Consider the following 21161-nt stretch of genomic DNA (forward strand, 5'->3'; position numbering starts at 1 on the left):
CTTATTATAGGCCTGATTTATACCAAACTTACCTGATTTTTATAAGATTAACGATTATAGGCCTGGGGTTAGCTGAACTTACTTGGCTAAGGAATAATTACTCATTTAACTACTTGCTTTGATAAATCTTTAAAGTATGATCATTTATCCGTGTTATTATGTCCTTTATTTGTTTTCCTTTAATATAATTTCCTTAAATAATTATTCATATATATATATATACTTAACCTTATCTATAATAATTATCTTTGCTTTGATAACTTTGATAGGATATTACGACATTGTACAGTTAAGTACATTACCTATCCTTAAGTTTTCCCTTTGATATAGTCTTATTCTATAATTATTCTTGTATGTGTGTGTGTGTGTCTCTCGCTCTCTCTCTCTCTATATATATATATATATATATATATATATATATATATATATATATATATATATTAAACCATATCCAATAATTAATTATTATGTTCATGATATTGATAGGATATCAGGGCAGTGTAACAACTAAGTATGATGCTTGCCCTAAAATTTAATTTTATAGAGAGTAACCGACTCCCTAGGGTTCTTTTTCGAAATAAAGTTTAGAAATGATTTGGATTTTACTATAGGGTCATCAGACAAGTACTCTCTGATTCATAGAGCCATCAGAAAAGTACTGTCTGAACATAGAGAGATAGGGGCATCAGTCAAGTACTCACTGGAACAAAGAGAGATAAGGGCATCGGTCAAGTACTCACTGGAACAAAAAGAGATAGGGTCATCAGTCAAGTACTCGCTGACATTAGTCAAGTACTCACTGGAACAATGAGAGATAGGTACATCAGTCATGTACCCACTAACATTAGTCAAGTACTCACTGAAAGAAAGAGAGATAGGGACATCAATCAAGCACTCACTAACATCAATCAAGTACTTACTGGAACAAAAGAGAGATATTAAATCCTTATGATGATTTCAAAGGGTTTTCGAAACAATTCATTCTAGAATTTTTGAGGGATTCACAATATTACTATGAGAGTTCTACATAATGTTATCTAATAATCTGGAAAATACTGTTACATGCTGCTAAAATTAAACAGTTTTCGACCGTATGATTCATCTCTACTACGGTTAGACTCAGACGAGAGTTGCGTAATAGAACTAAATCACACTTTTAAAACTATTTAATTTCAGAATCATACAACTTATGTATCAACAGTTAATAACATGTGTTTCTTGGCTTTTTACTAGTTTTATGTTTTGATTAAATCTATTATTCAAAAAACTATATTATTATTTAGTTATCTAATAAGGACATACCTATTTCTAGGGAAAGATCTTGGACAACGTCATCCACGCCAATGAAAAATTCCCTTCCATGGGCATTACCCCCATGATTTATTAATCTAGGCCAGTCTCTCGTGAAGTGGCCAGCTTCTCCACATTCATAACAGTTGCGATTTCTAGTTCTCGGGTTTATGGTGCGGGTCAAGCTCCTACATGACTTAGCGGTCTGGCCCTTCCTACCGCATTGTTACAGATTAGTTCTCTACATACACCTACATGGTGGTAGTTGCACTCATTGCATAAAGGAAGATCTTTTGAATATTGTCTTAATGGAGTAGGTGATGCGATGGTTTCTACGTAGACTTTCCCTAAGTCTTGTTTCTTTCATGATGGTTTCTCTAAGTCACCATCAAACTTTCTCTTGTTGTTTCCTGACTCTGGAAGGTCAACCTTCTGTACTTTAGTGCCCTACCAGATTTCCAGATTGGTTAGGTTAAAAGCCAGTCTCTTGGCACTATCGTATGTAGTCGGTTTGGATGCAGTGACTAATCCTTGAATAGGCTGAACTAAACCCCGTATATATATATATATATATATATATATATATATATATATATATATATATATATATATATATACCTTTCTATATTCTTGTGTTATGGGGTGACAAGGTTGGGACATAAAGTAGCTAGATCATTGAATCAACTGGTATAAGCTGCAATGTTTGTATCTTTCATGACAAGATTCCATAGTTACTGCTCTAGATTTTTCTCTCTTCTTTGGGACAATACTCTTCAGCCAGTAGCTGCTTTAGATCATCCCAGGAGATGGAATTCGTTGTGCTAATTCTTACTATTTTGACATGGCTATTCGACCATGGCAATGCTGCATTCTCAATGGTACAGACAACAAACCTAACTTTACAATCTTCAACATAGAAGTTGATCTCTACCGACTCTATCTTCTCGATCCATCTAGTCAGTCCTATTACTCCTTTATTTCCATAGAAAGGTTTGGGCTTACAGTTAATGAATTCCTTATAAGTATAGGCCCTTGGATGACACCCATTACCGCCCTGTGTACTATTTCTTACGGTTCCTCCACCTTGTCCGGATTCAACATTCCTATTAGCCAGGGCTTTCGAGACTCGTTGAGTAATCAACACATCGATGGCTGCTGTATCCATGATTATTGGGTCAAGGTTTGGTTATGCCCTAGGGTTTCTTCTAGTGATCTTCCTATCATAATTACTATGGAAGAAGAATGTTAGTCGTTGACTTTTTTGGTTAGTTCTATAATTTCTTCTAATAAGGACTAAATGCACAAGTTAGTGTAAATACAAATATCATAAAAGTTAAGAGAGGAAAAGGTTCGATGTTCTAAAAGGCTATCTCTAGGGGAATAGCGACGATATTGATTTTGTACTTATCATTATACTTATAATCTGTAGATCTTAGGTTAGGGAGCTATTTCTAAGCAGATTGAGTTCTTATCCTTTTCGCATAGGCACTAGCCTTCGTGGCACTAATATAAAAGGGATGGGTAGTAAAGCCTATGTTGATTTCTGGCCCCTTTATTCTCATAGTGCCAGAAATCAACTCCTTACTTGGTGTGATTTGCCTCATCCTCAGCAGGATCGTCCTCCTATGAGAACTGTTAGGGGTCTTTGGAGGGCTCTTATGACGATTCGGTTGGCTCTCTAGTTGCTTATGAGGAATCGTCCTCTTTGTGGAGTTCCTTGTCGAGGGTTAAAGAAAAGTATGAGTATCCTTGGTCTTAAGAAGGGATCACACAACTTGATCTTTCGCTGGAAATGGTTTTGTTACCCTATTTCCAAGATCTGTCATTCTCGCATGATGACCGTGCTATCTTTCCTAGATAGTAATGGTCTGAGTTGTTGGGTTCTAAGTTTTATTGGATTCTCGAGAGTTTAGTCTATCAACTGCCTTATCAAATATTAGTTGTATGTCAGTTTAACCATAATTAAGCATAGGTGTACAGGCTATGCCTAGTTATGGTTTGGCCCACATATTGTGCTAATCTCAGATATCGTATTTGACCTAAGCTCTTGAATTTGGGTTCCTATAGTTTTTTGTATATATTTAGGTACTTTCTCATCGAGGGACTGAGTTTTTATATATAACTTTATGTCTAAAGTTTGTTTGTGACTTTTATTAATTATTGTTTTTCACTTCAAGACTATAAAGTGAGGACAACCAGCTGAGAAGTGTCGAAAGGCAGGACCATTTTAGCATATAGCCGTTCTGACATACAACAACTCAAGTGATAGTTCAAACTAGACACCTTTCCCGTAAGTAGTCTATCAGTAGTGTAATTAATAATAAAGCTTTTATTTGTAGGTTTGAGGACAAACCTAATCGGAGTATAAGCCCCAAGGCTATTTTCGTAATTGCTAAGGAAGTTCTAGTTTGCTATGGGCAATAGCTCTTATACCAATCTGTCACACCCCCGACCGACGGCGGAAACGTCGAGCTGTGTAACGTTAGCATGTTGGATCACAAATATTGAACATACATTGAATAGTACAAAACAATATAAAACATAAATATCACTTACATTATGGATAAAACTATCACATCAGGAAATTTTTGAAATACTAGAGTTTCTAATACAAATAGTGCCTTAATAGATAGGCATAACTATAACGATAATAAGTCTTCGGTGGATTCGTCGATCAACTGCTGCTTTTAGAGGTGCAAGCTTCTATCTCGCAGTTTCCTAGGAATACATGTGGTTTTGAAAATGTCAACATAATGTTTGAGTTCAAAGGTTTTGTTTATACTTTGAAAATACTTTTTGTTTATAACCTTGTTAAGTTGTAAAAGTATTTCGATTCCTTGATTTGAAAATAGTATCCTACTATCCATAGGTACTATGGCTTATGTAATTCTTATTCTTCCTATCTATTATTCGTGTATTCATATCTTAGGTGGGTATTTTACGGAATGGAGGGTATTCTTATCAATAGGGTAGGGTGACGGAGAATGAACTTCCATACTTCATATAGGGTAATCGGATACTGTTCAATCTTGTCACTTTTCGTAGATAATGATTGGTGACAATTATCGTAATTGTTACACTTGAGGGCAAAAAACACTGCCCCCAACAACAAGTTATGATTCAAATAATTATCCTGATGAGGCTTTAGCTACCCAGACGCATAAGCTATTACTCAACCCCGCTGCATGAGCACTGCCCCAAAGCCTGTGATCAAAGCATCATAATAAATCACGGAATCATGAACACCCTCAGGAGGGTTAATATCGAGGACTCACATAACTTTTGTATAAGGTCTCAAATACTGCCTGCCGCCCAGGCCCCACAAAAAAACAACACTTTTCTTCGTCAGGCGGGTGAGTGGGACGACAATCTTGTAGAAATCCAGGATAAAACTCCTTTAATAACATGCTAACCCAAGGAAACTATGGATCATAGATGGATATTTTAGAACCTCCCACTGCATCATCGCCTCGATCTTGGCCAGATCAACCAGAATACCGTTCAGATTGATGATGTGTCCCAAACACTAAACCTTGTGCAACCAAATCTCGCATTAGGAGAACCTAGCATACAATCTCCCCTTCCTCAACACTCCAAGAATCTAGTTTAAATGCTCTACATGTTTCTCCTTGGTCTTAGAATATACCAAGATATCATCAATGAATACGATTATAAACCGGTCAAGTATTGACCTACACATACGGTTCATTAGATCCATGAATACTGTTGGTGCATTGGTGAGACCAAATGGTATCACCACGAACTCATAGTGACCATAATGAGTTCGTAAGGCCGTCTTCTGCACATATCCCTCTCTAACTCTCATCTAATGGTAGTCTGACCTCAAATCGATCTTGGAGAATCAAGACGCACCCTAAAGCTGATCAAACATGTCATCAATCCTTGGAAGTGTATAATGTTTTTTCACCATGAGCTTGTTCACCATAAACTTGTTTATATACCTATAATCTATGTACATCCGATGAGACCGATCCTTCTTCTTGAAAAAAGAACCGGTTCTCCCTAAGGCGAACTACTCAGTTGGATGAACTCTTTGCCCAATAGATCCCGAAGTTGTGAGGACAATTTCTACATATCAGGCGGTGGAAGGTATTATGACGCCTTGGAAACCGGGGCTACACCAGGGATCAAATCGATCATGAACTCAACCTGCCTATCTGGAGGCACACCAGAAAAATCTTCTTGAAAAGCATCTAAAAACTCGCAAACCACTAACACATCTGAAATTGATCTTTTCTTTTCTTCTTGAATGTCAGCCACATAAGCAAGATATCCCGAACAACCTTGTTGTAGATACCTCCTAGCCCTTGTGGCAGAGCAGAAAGCTGGACCAACTCTAGTGCTCTTGCCGTAGATGGTCAGATCTCCCCCACTTAGGTATGAACCACCACTAACTACCGCTGGTAATCAATGAGACCCCTAAACTGGCTCAAACAATCCATGCCCACAAACACACAAACATTACCCATCATAATGGGAACGAGATCAATCGGGAACTACACACCAAAATTATTTAATATGCAACCGCGGTACACACTAATAGTTGAGCTCGTATGATCATTAGCGATGACGACCTCCAAAGGACGATCCAATTCCCCAATGGAAACTTGAAGACCCATACTAAAAGAAGGTGATACAAAGGACCGACTCACACTTGAATCAAACGGCACTAAAGCAAGCAATGAGTTAACTAGAAACATACATAAGCAAAAACACAATATAAGCATGAAGTAATGAAAATTTACCAAAAAAATAAATAGATACATACGAATAACAATGTATGGTGCTGTTCTGTCCTCCTCTGCTGTCAGCTGATAGGCCTGACCCTTGGCCTTCGGGGCCTCATGTAATGCCAGAAACTTTTACATACATTATAATGTTGCTTTCTGGGATTTTATTAGAGTAATATACATTTTAGTACAAAAACCAAAGTTTTAGAAACCACATGAAAACTTCCCAGGGAGCTATTGGGTGTACAAACCATATTAAAAACCATAATTAAAGAAACCAATTTATAACACATAAATTCTACATCCAGTCCATACTCTTGCTGCTACTATCCTCACTCGTATTAAGGTTTGGTACCTGATCCTAGAACACATGGAAGATAACAAATATCAGACAACAAGTCTGGTGAGTTATAATGCAATATAATATTTAAACGATGCAACTACAGCAACCGAGATATGGCCCCGAAAATAAACTATGACAACTAGGATATGGCCTCGAAAATAAACTACGTCAACCAATATATGGCCCCGAAAATAAACTACGGAAACCAATATATAGCCCCAAAAATAAACTATGAAAGCCAAGATATGGCCCTGAAAATAAACTACGACAACCAAGATATTTGAGAACAAATCATCCAAGTGGTCCCGTCTTAGTCCATAAGGACCCTTAGACAAGCTTGTGGTCTATTTTCTCTTTATCATTTCCTTATGTTACTCAATATATATGTAACAAACACAATACATATTTTCAATTTATTAAATGACACCTTTAGCCTCTAATAAGTTTAACAAGTACTTGTTTCATTAAGCACAACATAAAAGCCATGTATTCGTACTTAATCAGGCTTTATAACTCACTTGGTTAGTTAAAGATGAATAACTATTAATTCTGCCTCACTTGCCACGCTACTCTCTAGACCACCAATTGTATGAACCTATTCAGATAATATAGCAATTTCCTTATAACTTACACCAATTATGGTAACCATTTGTTACCTCCTTCATCGTATTTCACAATACGACTACTTAATGGCTTAACCTCATAAACTATTTGTTCTAATAATCATGTCAACTCAACCCGTAATCCAAGGTTTATAGTTCTCATCAACATGATTAGTATATCATCGTGTCATTAGGTTTATAATAGCACCTTATTATAACCCATCATACTGACTCGGGTCCTAACCCTCATTCCATGATTACGATATCGTAAATACCAAATAACTTAAAAAACAAAGTGAACTATTATACATCGCTCCGATATCTTTCCTCGTTAACACGTACTCTCGTATCCTACACTTCATTTCCCGATTGACCGAGACTTTCGCCAAACGCACGTGTGAGAAATGACGGAAGCAGGCTATTTATAATGGTGTTTTGTCGACGCCGCGCTACAGAATTCCTAAGGGCACGCCGCAGTTTCTGCCATGTCTTACTTGGAGGTTGCCACTTATCCTTGCTAGCTATCACCCTCATGCGACGCGGTGTCGCCGCCTTTCTAATATTAAGAAAATATCAACATACTTTTTGATTGGCCGTAACGTCCTCACATGAACTCCATTTTTTACGATCTTTATATTAACATAATTGTCTCAAAGAGTACCACAACTTTCTTTCATTAGTTTCCTGATAATGATTTTCATTTTCAATTTGACTTCATGCTAAAGAGTTAATGACTTTCTGCTCGTTACAATTACCACACATAATTAACTCATATAATACCACATTATATCTTTTAACACTAACTTTTCACATAACTAATAAATTTGACCATTTTACCCTTTTACACCGTTTTACTTTCATTACATAAAGTTGTGACAAAATTCCGGGTTGTTACACTTTAGCTCTCCCCTGACGACTGTCAGTGATCCGTAATGTTGTAGGAGTTGGAGACTACGCTGGTCTACCTACAAACAGTGGACAATCAGCTTTCACATGGCCCACGTGGATGCAGTTGAAGCAAACCTACGACACTAGAGTCTCTACTAATATCATTGGTCGCCTTGTGTATGTAAGTCATACATAATACAAGATTATATAAACGGGAGAATAAATGACTTTACCCTAAATCCACAACCTAACAAGGAACAACAATTAAGGCTAAATCATACATTCTAAGGCTATCAAATCCTAATTATGTACAACTATAAAGCATACATTTAGCAACTAGTATCAGTCTAAACCTCATGTAATACAAAGCAATCAATCTCCTAAGCTACAAGGCATCACAAAATCAAGCAATTCTATCGTGCAATTCCTGAAGGGATCCTTAACCTATCTACTAGTATGCATTTCCAACCATTCTCATTCCAACAATACATAACATGTATATATATTTTGGGAGATCACTTTTCTTTGAGCTTCGACTGACTATACACATCGATCTTCATTACTCCTTTTAAATTTAGTATTTTAAAAAAGTTTTATAAAACTTCTCAGATCCTTAGTTTGAGTTCGGAATCACACGAGTGTTCATCCAAATCCCTCAAAATAGGGCTCTGATACTAACTTGTAATGTCCTATATTCCACAAATTTTTGTTAGATTTTTAAATAAGATAAAATACCCTTTTATAAAACAAACCATCAAAGACATTGTTCCAAAAGACAATTATCCAAAAATCAGAGTATGATGACAAACGAGGACTCTCAAAATAGTAAAACTGCTGATAAGTGTGTACAGTCATGTCTCCGCCTTCCCACAATCATCTGAAGTACCTGAAACATTTAATCCATAAACTATAATCCAAAGCTTAGTGAAATCCCCTAAAATACCATAAATAAAAATAAACATACATGTATATAAGCAAGGCTCTCGATACTCAAACCGATCCGCTGAACAACATTGAGTATCTAAGCTCACACAACTTTAGTTGATCTTATCATCAACACCCTGCTTGTGAGTGTTTAGACTCACAACACTTAATGTTGATATTGCCATCAACTCACCCATTGGCCTTTAGCATAAACAGCTCGCCGATAAATGTGAAGGTTGGTCTTATAAACCACTTAGACATTTAATAAAGTCAAAACCTCAGCCCAGGACCCAAAATCCTAAAGTTTGACCCAAGGTCAAACTTAGTAAAAAAGTGAATAGGTCAACATGTTGGTCAACGGGCACGCCAAGCCTCCTTCTAGGCACCCCGCATCAAAAAAAAAGATAAAAAAGTTGGGGCATTTGGTCAAAAATAGACACTGGCTAAACTTCTCTAGAAGCACGACACTCCAAGGCCAAACTTAGATTTTAAAAACAACTTAATACATTTAGTGCAACATTCAAATTCTTAGGTCTTGTCCTTGTGGATAAAGTTCTAATGGATAAAGTTTCCAACTTTACACTTTACTAAGCTCCAAAGCAACTAGATTTAAAACCCTAATCTATAAAATATCCATGTTTGCATTTTTGTACATGCATGGAGCACAAGAGAACATGAATACACCAAAATCTCCAACCAAAAATTTAGATCTGAAGTATTATATGATCTTAAGATCATGGAGTTTCCCCAACTCCATAAATCAAGTCAAGGAAGTACCAAAACATCGTAAATGTAGGCATAAACACCAGATATTCTTAGATCCTAATATGGAAATCAATAAAGCAATGAGCTTTAGGACCAATAGAGGTCCAAAAGTATAAGGATGGTTGGATCTTCACTTGCAACAACACCAATGGTCAACCTTTGGATGATTTCTTGACTTCATGCACCAAAAACACACATAAGAGGATGAGAAGAGAGAGGATGGTTCACAACACTCAAAAGAGGCTAGGCTTCCATACAAAGGACAAATTAGTGTCGATGGAGGCTGAGAATGATCAATCCATGGGGTTAAGGTTTCTTAAATAACCCATAAAAGCCTAAAATATTGGACAAGCTCATGGGATTGAGACACTCCATGCCCCCATATGGCGTGTTGTTCCCTTTAATGCAAAACAAGCCCAAAACAATTTTTAGCTCCTAAATAGGCAAAGGCCCACCATGCTAAATTCAAATTAAGAATATGTAGAGACCCATTTTTATAGCGAACGGTGAATGCGGAAGTAAGATATCTCGAGATTAATCGTGTTTTTGTAAGTATGAACATGAAGAACATATTATGAGTTCATGGAAAAAGGCTAAGAACAAAGAGAGATAATAATATTAATGCATGAAGAACATGGTGGGAGAGAAACTCTCCCTGGGTGGGAGAACCCACCACTTCTCTCTCTCTAGATTACATTGTGAGAAGTAAAGTAATCTCTAACTAAGAAAAAGTGAGCTAGCTAAAGTAAGAAATGACCAACTCTCCCTTTATATAGGAGGGAGAGTATTTACACCATAAATACAATAAAGGGAAAATACAACCTAATAAACACTCATTATTTGTGGAGCATTTCCATGCACCAACATTCTCTCCCTAAATGCTTACAAATGATGAGAGATACAATAAGTGATACAAGGCTATAATACAGTAATCCGACTAGCAAGTGTGGTAATAAAATGAAATCAAGTGCTGAAATGTCTCTGAAACTCTGAAGTGTCTGTGAAGTCTGAAACTGGCCATGAATCTCTAACAATGAAGGTCTTCGGCTTCAAAGCACAACCAATGGAGCAGAAAAAATAAGATCCAAATCTTCAAACCAGTCATAATCACCCGAAGAAGGAGGTCACCATGAGCAAGTAGAAGATCCAATAAAAGAAACACTTCGGCTTCAAATAGTCTGAAAAACATCTCGAGTTCTCGAATCATAATATACCGAAATTCTTCAAAGAATAACCTGCTAAAAATGTGAAGCATCCATAAAATGAAGTCCGGATAAAAATAATGTGAGTCCAAAAACATGGTCCAGCAATGCCGAAAATTTGATCCGTAAAGACCAAAAAGAAGTGCCACATCGCATCACTAAACAAATAATCGTCTTCAGAAGTCTTCAAAAATCCAAACTCAAACAATCATAATAATCAAATCCGGATGATATTCTCTCCCTATTTTTGATAACCAATGACCGGATATCAAAAATCAACAAATCATCGGATGGGGAGTGTCGGATACCAAGAGCTAACAGAGAAGCTCTCCCTAGATGTATGAAGGGTCTCGATAAGAAACGAGAAAGAGTAAAAGAGATACTCTTGCGGTCATGAGGAAGCGGGTGACATAGTTGCTGAAGCTGTGCTGAGAATAATCTATTGTGCCAAAAATATATCTAAATATCCAAACTGCGGTGCCGGAACATTTGAAGTGGTCTTCAATAGAGAATAAAGTCCACATGCTCAAGATACATGATTCGTCAACCAAAAATCAAGAGTGACAAGTCATAAAATCTCATAAAGTGAAGAATGCGAAACAACTTTGTTGATCAATCGCCGTTGCGGTGCAAGCATCACCAAAATAATATGAAGTCCGACTGCGGTAGGAGTATTCTTCCAATAATAATCGGCATGAAATGAGCCAATGTGACAATCCAAGGTTCGGTTGTGGCAAAAATTGGTTTTAAATAAAATAATTGGTGTCAAAAAAAAATAATTGGTTTTAATAAAAAAAAATTGGCTAAATAAAAAAAATTGGCTAAAATAAAAAAAAATTGGTGTTAAAATATAAATTAGCTGAATAAAAATAATTGGCGTTAAAAAAAAATTGGTGTTAAAAAAAATAATTGTCGTTAAAAAAAATTAACTGAAAAAAAAAATAATACAAAAAAAAACTGAATAAATAAAAAAAATGAGGCTTAAAAATAAAAGAAGGCTAAAAAGAAAAGGGGGGGGGGGGGCTGATGAGAGGGGAGGAAAAAGAAAGGAGGGGAGGAGGGAAGGGGGAAGGGCTGAAGGAGGAAAGGGGGGTCTGGTCGAAGGAGGGGAGCTGGAGAAGGAGAATCCGAGGTCTAAGGGTGTTGCAGGTCTATGGTGGTTGCGGTAGGAGGTGATTGCGGATCAGAGGGGAAGGCAGAGGTGGAGTTGCGGTCGGATGGCTACGGGTCGGAATGGGTGCGGATGGAGATGAAGTAGACTTCGGTAGTTGAGGAGGCAAGGGACTTCGGACGAGGACTGCGGTAGTACCGAAGCGGTCCGATACTTCACTCAGCTTGTTGCGGTCCAAAGTGGGAAAGAAGCCTGCGGTCCGAACCAAAAGACTTCGGTCAGCAGGTTGCGGTCAGCAGGGAAGGGAAAGGAAGGCTGCGGTCCTAGGCCTGAGAGGGGCTGCGGACCAATGCCTGAGAGGGGCTGCGGGTAGGCTTCTAAGGAGGCTCCGGTAGGCAGTTTTTGGCTGCGGTTCTGGGCTCCGAGAAGGGCTGAATACATGACGAAAAATGCTATTTTTCCATGAAAAATTGTACCGCAAAGGCCATTTATTCATATTTTAATGAGGGAATCTTTTTATAAAGCATTCTAAGTCAAAAGTGGGTCTTGGGAAGGCAAAAATAAGAGTGTGCAGGGGGGTTTTTAGGGGACAAAAGGCGATGGGATAGGACAACGTCACATGGTTTTTGCTTGGGAAGGCAAATATGAATGAATTACTCTTTACCCAAAAGAGCAAAAAGGACAAAATGCTTTTCACAAACATAATTTACGTCCAAATGGCCTTCAACATTAGATTCACAGTAGGAAAAGTTAGAAGAATAGAAACTTTATACCTCTTGTGAAGAAAAAGTTGCTGGGAAAAATAAAATCCACTTCTCTTGAAAATAAGCTCATTAAATTTGTGTCTTCTCATCCAAGAAAAAAGAGCTCCTAGAACAATTTCTTCAACCTTTTGGAGACCACAAAAATAATTTCTTCACCAAATATTCTTCATTTCTTCAACAGCAAAAATAATAACCTTTAAGAACATTTTTTTTCCAGCAACAAATAGAACGAGCAGTAGCAGCAACATTTTATTTTTACTAAGATAGAATCACCCAGAAAATAGAACTAAGAACGAACTTCATAAAAAAAATTCCGGTTTGAAACCCGAAAATTTTTCTTGCAGAAACACGGAAAAATCACAAGATAATCACCGAACGGGAGTCGTTCCCTTGAACTAATCGTGAGATCTTCAAGGTACGGCTCTGATACCAATTGTAGAGACCCATTTTTATAGCGAACGGTGAATGCGGAAGTAAGATATATCGAGATTAATCATGTTTTTGTAAGTATGAACACGAAGAACATATTATGAGTTCATGGAAAAAGGCTAAGAACAAAGAGAGATAATAATATTAATACATGAAAAACATGGTGGGAGAGAAACTCTCCCTGGGTGGGAGAACCCACCACTTCTCTCTCTCTAGATTACATCGTGAGAAGTAAAGTAATCTCTAACTAAGAAAAAGTGAGCTAGCTAAAGTAAGAAATGACCAACTCTCCCTTTATATAGGAGGGAGAGTATTTACACCATAAATACAATAAAGAGAAAATACAACCTAATAAACACTCATTATTTGTGGAGCATTTCCATGCACCAACAGAATATATACCGATAATTTGGAGGTTACGAACAACTTTATATAATCAATTCACGACTTAATACAACAAATTCACAATTTAATACACAAAAAACTTAATATAATAAATTCAAAGTTTAATATGCAAAAATTATACATTCACGACCATATTCTCAACTTAAAACTTACATTTCAAGACTTTAATTCACAGTTTAATAAAGCAGTTTATGTCTCTCATTCATAATATTTACAACTTAAAAACATAATTGATTTTATTGATGCATTTCATCAAATAGCTTATGTGCACCACACAAATTCACAGTTTAATAGAGCATTTCAGGACTCTCATTCACAGTTTAATAAAACAATTTAGGACTCTCATTCAACGTATTCACAACTTAAAAACATATTAATTCATTATTCACAGTTAAAACTAACTCCAACGGAACTAAAGAATAGTTGAAATATTAAAACATAACAATTCATAGCTTAAAAAAAATACCAAATTCATTTCATTTGAGAAAACGCTAACATTGTAACATACATTCTAAATTCAATTCACAACATAACAAATATAAAACATAAACTGTGGATAACAATTTGATGCAAATATTTTAATAAATAAGAAAACAAACTTGAATTTGCAACTTAATAGCAGAAAAAACAACGATTAACAAAAGTAAACAAATGAGGGTAAAAACATTAAATTCACAGCTTAACAGAAGAAAAAAAAATCACATACCTGATGCACATATATGGTGGTGTTTCACCGGATATTTTTCTAGAGAGAAAGAGATGAAGACGAGTTGGCGATGTTTCACCAGAGCGACAAGCCAAAAATGATGGTGGCGGTTTACAGATAAAAATGATGTTGCAGTTGGAGATCAGATTATGAATCTGTTCCAATTTCAAAACGATAGCAATCCAAACGATATTTAATGAGAAGAAAATATGAAGGACAAATAAGATAGTGGTGAAATCCGTTTGGGTGATGATGAACCTCTTTTCCTTAGTTTCCCTTAATGTAGTTCGAGTAAAAGGAATAAGCATAAGGTTATTGGTAATAGTCGTTCAATCAAGGACAAAACTTCTCATCCCACCGATTCCAGTTTAAAGGCTCATTAAGTGGTCATGGAGCTTCCATTTTTAAAAAATGTCTCTTTTAGGTTGTTTCAAATAGTCAGTCTGAAAACACTTATTCAATAGAAAAAAAATTAAATCAAATAAATCAATATCCCAAATACCTTCTAAATGTCGTATTTATTATTTAGCACTTTGTAAGAAAGAATTAAATAAGACATGAATAGAATTATAACCATAAGGCCGGACGGTGTGGGCGAAGGAAAAGGGTGAGGGAAGCTTTCCCTCTCAGCTGAACACTGCACCTTGACTGAGGAAAAGGTGGTGAGGGAGCCAATTCCCTCACTCGCTCTCCTATTCCTTCCTATTGGCAAACTTTTTTTTTTAATCTTTTTTAATACTTATTAAATTATATACCTACTAAAAATTAGAAAAAAATATATCAAAACTAATGGTTTTAATTACCTACAAAATGAGTATAATATTTGTCGGAAATATATATTTAAAAAAAATAAAAAAAAAAATAGTGAGTGAAGTTTCTCATCAATTCTTTGGGTTTAGGTGAAAAAAAGGAAAGTAAGGGAAAAAATGTTGTGGCGCACAAAAAGTGAAAGAGAATTTCTCAACCAAACCCTCCTGATATTTTTGTTGAAACTTGAAAGGAATAAAGGCAAATCGCAGGGAATTGCAAATTGCCTCAGTGCCGCCCATAATACTTAAATGGCCCACCTTCTTAACATTATTGCCTAAACTTACACCAACATGCCAATCTCACAGATACGCTACGATACGTTAATTGACCTCCCCCTTTTCATACCATCTACATCATAATCAACAAACATGACATTGTGACTCCAATTATATATATATATATATATATATATATATATATATATATATATATATATATATATATATATATATATATATATATATATATATATATATAATCGGGTGAACACTCGTGAGGACACCTTAAAAATTTGAAAAATACAAATCATAAAATCGAACATAGTATTATATCGAAAAGAAAAAAAATTGGAAAAAAATTTTTGGATCATTAAAATTGAAACATGGATCATTTTTATGATCCATGATTCAATTTTAATGATCCAAAATTTTTTTCCCAATTTTTTTTTTCTCTCCGATACATTACTATAGTAGATTTTATGATTTGTATTTTTTTAATATTTTTTTTTCAATTTTTTTAATGTGTCCTCACAAGTCCTCACCGAAAAAAAGTTCTTATCGGAACCGAACCCTATATATATATATATATATATATATATATATATATATATATATAGAGAGAGAGAGAGAGAGAGAGAGATGTTCAAATAAAAACCAAAAAAAGTTAAGAACCCTAAGAAACATATTTTTAAATGTTTTTATTGAGGGAATTTTGGACAAATCCAATATTTATATTGTATTAAACAATTTTTTTTTTCATTTCCAAGTTTACAAACTACTTGTCGGACCATCGTCAGACTATTATTAAATTTAGTAACATTTTTCTAGTCGTATTCACAGCTTAATAGTTTAAACATTGTAGCCCTTATTTGTAACGCCCTGTTTCGAATCGTTTCCCATTTCGAGGTGGTGATCCGGGTTTGGGTATTAGCAGACTTAGGACCCTTGAAGAATTAATATTTAGGTTCATTTGGAGGTGGATGATGTAATTTGGATGATCCGGGTATTCGGTTTGTGTTTTGGAGTCATAGGGTATTTTTGGAAATATGTCAGCTCGGGCTTTTATGGAAATTGGATGTTTATTCGGGATATTGTAAGGCAGATATGAGTTGATTAAAGCGTAGAGCTTCTCGTTACCTTTTCATGGATATATGTATCGTCGGAATCAGATTTATATCGAAGAAGTTATGGCCTTCGGAATGTGATAGGGTTTGATGGGAAACCCTAGTACGCGGGGCGTACTGATGCGAAGGGCATTACGCTGGGCGTAATGTGATGTACGCTTAGCGGACTGCGAGGGTTGGATGGGGGGTGCAAGACCTCATACGCTGGGTGTACGAGTAGTACGCGAGGCGTACGAGGGGTAGGTGAAAAAACTCTAATTTTTTGGATGTGTGCCCTATTTAAGCACATTAAGTCTTTTCGGTGGTCATTTTACTAGCTTCCAAGTCCCTAAAACCCTAGAAATCATCCCTTAGCTTCCATGGTTGTGTTTTTGAGCTCATGGTGTGCATCTTGGTGTGTTTTAGCTCACATTCAAGAAGAAGGAGTTTGGTGCAAGGTTGTGGATCAAGGAAGAGCTTGTGGATCTGGATTATGTTCTTCATTTCCAGCTTGCTTGAGGTAAAAAGCTTTGATCTTGTTCATTGTTGGCTTAAATCTTTTGTGTATGAGTTTTGGTCCCTTTTTGGCCCCAATAATGAGATCTAGTGGTTTGGTACCACTCCAGGAGCTATGAGTTGCCACTCTTCGTGTTTCTGAGGTTCTAGATGCATAAAGTTGTCTCCTTTAGGGTTTGGAATCCCCCATGCATGAGATGGTGTCCATTTGGTGAAAGTTTAGTGCTTTACCTTGAAGATTGGTTCTTTTGGGGCATGCAAAGTCACCAAGTCAGCGACTTTATGGTTCTAGGAACTTGTGTGGACTCAAATCTATGGTTTGGACTTCTGGACTTAAGCATTAAGAGCTTAATGTCAAATTTGGCTTAATGGATGAGTACGCTGGGTGTACAAGTTTGTACGCGCAACGTACAAATCAAATAGCGTGTACGCTTAGCGTACATCTGAGTACCCCCCGCGTACTCAGTCAGGTGGGTTTTTGCATTTGGGCTTTGTGGTTGGGTTTCCTTTTTGGGCTTGGGTGTTTGAGTTCTTAATGGGCCATCTGAGTACAAGTGTCTTGGACTAGGAAAATTGGTTGGGATTTAGGGTAAGGCCCATGTAAGGGGTTTGGGCCCAATTTGGAAAATTGGGCCATATTTGGGCCTTGGTTGATTATTTGGCTCTTGGGCCTTTCAGAATGTGATTTTGGGCCCTAGTCTTGGACCAAGCTAGGTTAGGGGTAAAATGGTCTTTTTACCCCGAGTTTGGTTTATGGTTATGGAGTGGAACCCAATTGTTAATTGGGTGTTGTTCTGTTATTGACAGTTCGGGGATCTGTCAGCCATCAGCCAGTTATCTTCTGTGTGTTTCGGCAGTGCGAGGTGAGTCTCTTCACTGGGTTTCGCGGGTCGAAGGCACTAATGTCGGCCCATGATTTATATGTTAGGATGCTAGATGTCTGTGCGACTCTTGCATGTATTATATGATGGCATGTTTACCGGGAAAGGCCGATGCCAGGCAGGGCCTGGTGAGTATACTGAATGCTAGTTATAAGTATCTATTTTTATGCTTACTGGGCAAGGCTCGATGACTGTATGGTATGGTATAGTCTTTGTGATTATTGTATGTGTTAGTAAGGTTATATGTTTATATGATTATATGGTTATATGATTATGTGTGTATTGGGCGGGGCCTGGTGATTGACACATCTGTAATCCGAGCGGGGATCGATGTCGGGCAGGGCCCGAGGCCAAGTGGGACTCAAGACCGGGAGAGGCCCGATGGAGGGCGGGGGCCCAGTATGTGATTTATGTATGTATGATATGAGGTATCTTCGGTAACTCACTGAGATTTGTGCTTAAGGTTTTCAGTTTATGTTTCAGGTACTTTGGTTTTCAAATGGAAGAGCTCGGGATGATTGCAGAGCACACACCACATGTTTCCGCATTCTGTGAATTACTCTGATTTGCTGATGTAGTGATAAATATTGATTACATTGGTTTTATGGAAATGATATGAATTAGCGATTTATTAATCTAAAAACGAAAATTTTATGTCATTATTTTTGGGACGTTACATTATTTCTTTCGTAATATATTTTTATTTTTCCTACCAAAATATACAAAATTTTAGTAAAAAGTAGAATTATGTCTTGAAAAGAAATCAATTTTCTTTTTTTCTAAATTGTAGATTTGTTCAAAAAATATATTGTGTATAAGAAATATTCATAGTTTAAAAATACAATATTCACTGTTTAATAAACATTATAATTCACCAATACACAGTTTAGTATTTTCATGCATACCTTCATTTATATTTTAACACAAAATTTATATTAAAATATACAACTTAATACAATCTATTTTTAGTTTAATACATAAAACTCACAACATAACGTAATATAATTCATTATACACTAATTCACATATTTAAAAAGTCAAACTCAAACTCTCCTACCACCACAATGACCAACTACCACATGTCACCACCAACCACCCGTGCCATCAATTTACCAACCAAGGTAACCACAACCTCTTCCTCAATAAGCCAGATCCTTATGCATGTCCTTAGAAGATATTGTGAAAATTATTGCTACTAGCACTCAAAGTTTTCAGCAAGAAAGAAAGGCAAGCATCAAGAATCTTGAGCAACAAATGGCACAGCTTGCTCAATCGGTCAGCAAAATGGAGAATCAAGGAAAGCTACCTCTTCAAACCGGAAAGAACCCAAGGCATAATGCTTGTGTAATTAGCTTGAGGAGTGGTAGGACAAATGATGGCCCGAAGAAGAAGAGGAATTGGTGATAGAAGAACCACCAAAGAAAGATGAAAAGAAAGAAAAAATGGTGGAGAAGAAGAAGCCGGTAGAGAATGAAGCAAAGATCACCCCACCACCTTTTCCATAAAGATTGAGCAACAATAAAAAACGAGAGAGAAGATAGTGAAACCATGTCAATGTTCCAGAATGTTGAAGTCAGTATTCCTCTCTTAAACGTGATTAAACAGGTACTTAGATATGCTAAGTTCCTTAAGAAACTTTACACATCCAAAAAGAAGTTGCGAGGTAATGAGATAGTAAAAGTTAGTGAAATGTTTCTGTAGTTTTGCAGAAAAGGATTCCCCAAAAGTGAAAGGATCCGAGTGTTTTCACCGTTCCTTGTAAATTGGGAAATCTTTATGTCCCCAGTGCTATGCTAGATTTAGGAGCTTAAATTAATGTTTTACCATATTCTACTTATAAATCTATTGACATAGGCACTTTAACAAAAACGAGAGTGATTATCCAACTTGCAAATCATTTCATAGTACACCTAAAAGGTATATTAGATGATGTTTTAGTGCAAGTTAATGAACTTGTATTTCCTGTAGATTTTTATGTGCTTGATATGGGAGATGATGACCACCCAAACTCGAGTTCCATACTTTTAGGTAGACCATTCTTAAAAACAGTAAGAACAAAAATTGATGTGTATAATGGTACATTATCTATGGAATTCAATGGGGAGGTCATCAACTTCAATATCTATGAAGCAATGAGGTACCCACATGATGTTCATTGTATAAATTTTGTTAATATAATCCATCCTTTGACTGAAAAGTGTTTTGAGTTGACTAAGCATGATTTGTTGGAGTTAATTTTGAGCATGAATTTTGATAACAATTTAGGAAAAAAGATTGCAGAAAACTTCAAGCTAGATGAGGAGTTGTTGGAAATTCTGGAGTTCATGGACAAAAGGAAGAAAATGAGGTATGATAATACCAAAGTGTAATTGTCCATTTCTAACACAAAACTTCTTCCTTATATTGTGCAGACACCTAAGCTAGAATTGAAGACTCTCGAGATCGTTTGAAGTATGCCTACCTTGGAGAAGAGAAGAGTTTGCCTGTTAGTATCTCCACCAAGTTGTTCATTGAAGAAGAAGATGAGTTGGCAACTTTGCTGAAAAAGTACAAGAAGGCAATAGGGTGTACCATCGCTTATATCAAAGGGTTGAGTCCTTTGTTATTCGTGTACAAAATTCTCATAGAGGATGACTTCAAACCAATCCGAGAGGCACAATGAAGATTGAACCCACCTATGATGGAGGTGGTAGAGAAAGAAATCAGGAAGCTTTGGGACGTAGGTATGATCTACCCCATCTCTGATAGTAAATGGATGAGCCCCATTCAGGTGGTCCCGAAAAAAGCCAGAGTCATATTTGTGAAGAATTCTAAGGGAGATTTGGTGCCAACCCATGTGCAAAACGGGTGGAGAGTTTGTATTGACTATAGAAAGTTGAATGCCTCAACACGAAAATACCATTTTCCCTTGCCATTCATTGACCAAATGGTAGAGAGATTAGCAGGAAAATCTCACTATTGTTGTTTAGATGGTTTCTCGGTTTTTCATAAAATTCTAGTAGCCTCGAAAGACCAAGAGAAAACCTCCTTCACTTGTCCCTTTGGCACATTTACCTATAGGCGAATGCCTTTTGGTCTGTGACTCTCGTCTTAAATGGTTTTGCGGTAAGTTACGGTCTTGGTGAGTGGGATCGTTCATTGTTACTAACGTATATAATCATGGTGCAGTCAAGATTGAAATTAACAAAACGGGAAAAGTGTTCAAAGTTAATGGTCACAGGTTAAAGGTCTTTTATGAAGGTTTCTAAGAGAAGGGCATGAAGGTTGATAGCTTGGAACGCCCGAACTACATCGAGTGAAATCTAATGGGAAAAGTCGAGCCAAAGACTTGAAATAAAGATAGCTAACCGAGAGGCAACTTAGGAGTATTTTTTCGTTTTCTTTCTTTTACTTTATTTCATTTTTGTTGCAATGTTTTTGAGTCTTTTCGAGGGTTCAATGCAAAATAATTTT

The sequence above is a fragment of the Lactuca virosa genome, chromosome 4, assembly GCF_052849685.1.
Source record: "Lactuca virosa cultivar CGN04683 chromosome 4, Lactuca_virosa_CGN04683_v6, whole genome shotgun sequence".
In the NCBI taxonomy this organism is placed as follows: Eukaryota; Viridiplantae; Streptophyta; class Magnoliopsida; order Asterales; family Asteraceae; genus Lactuca; species Lactuca virosa.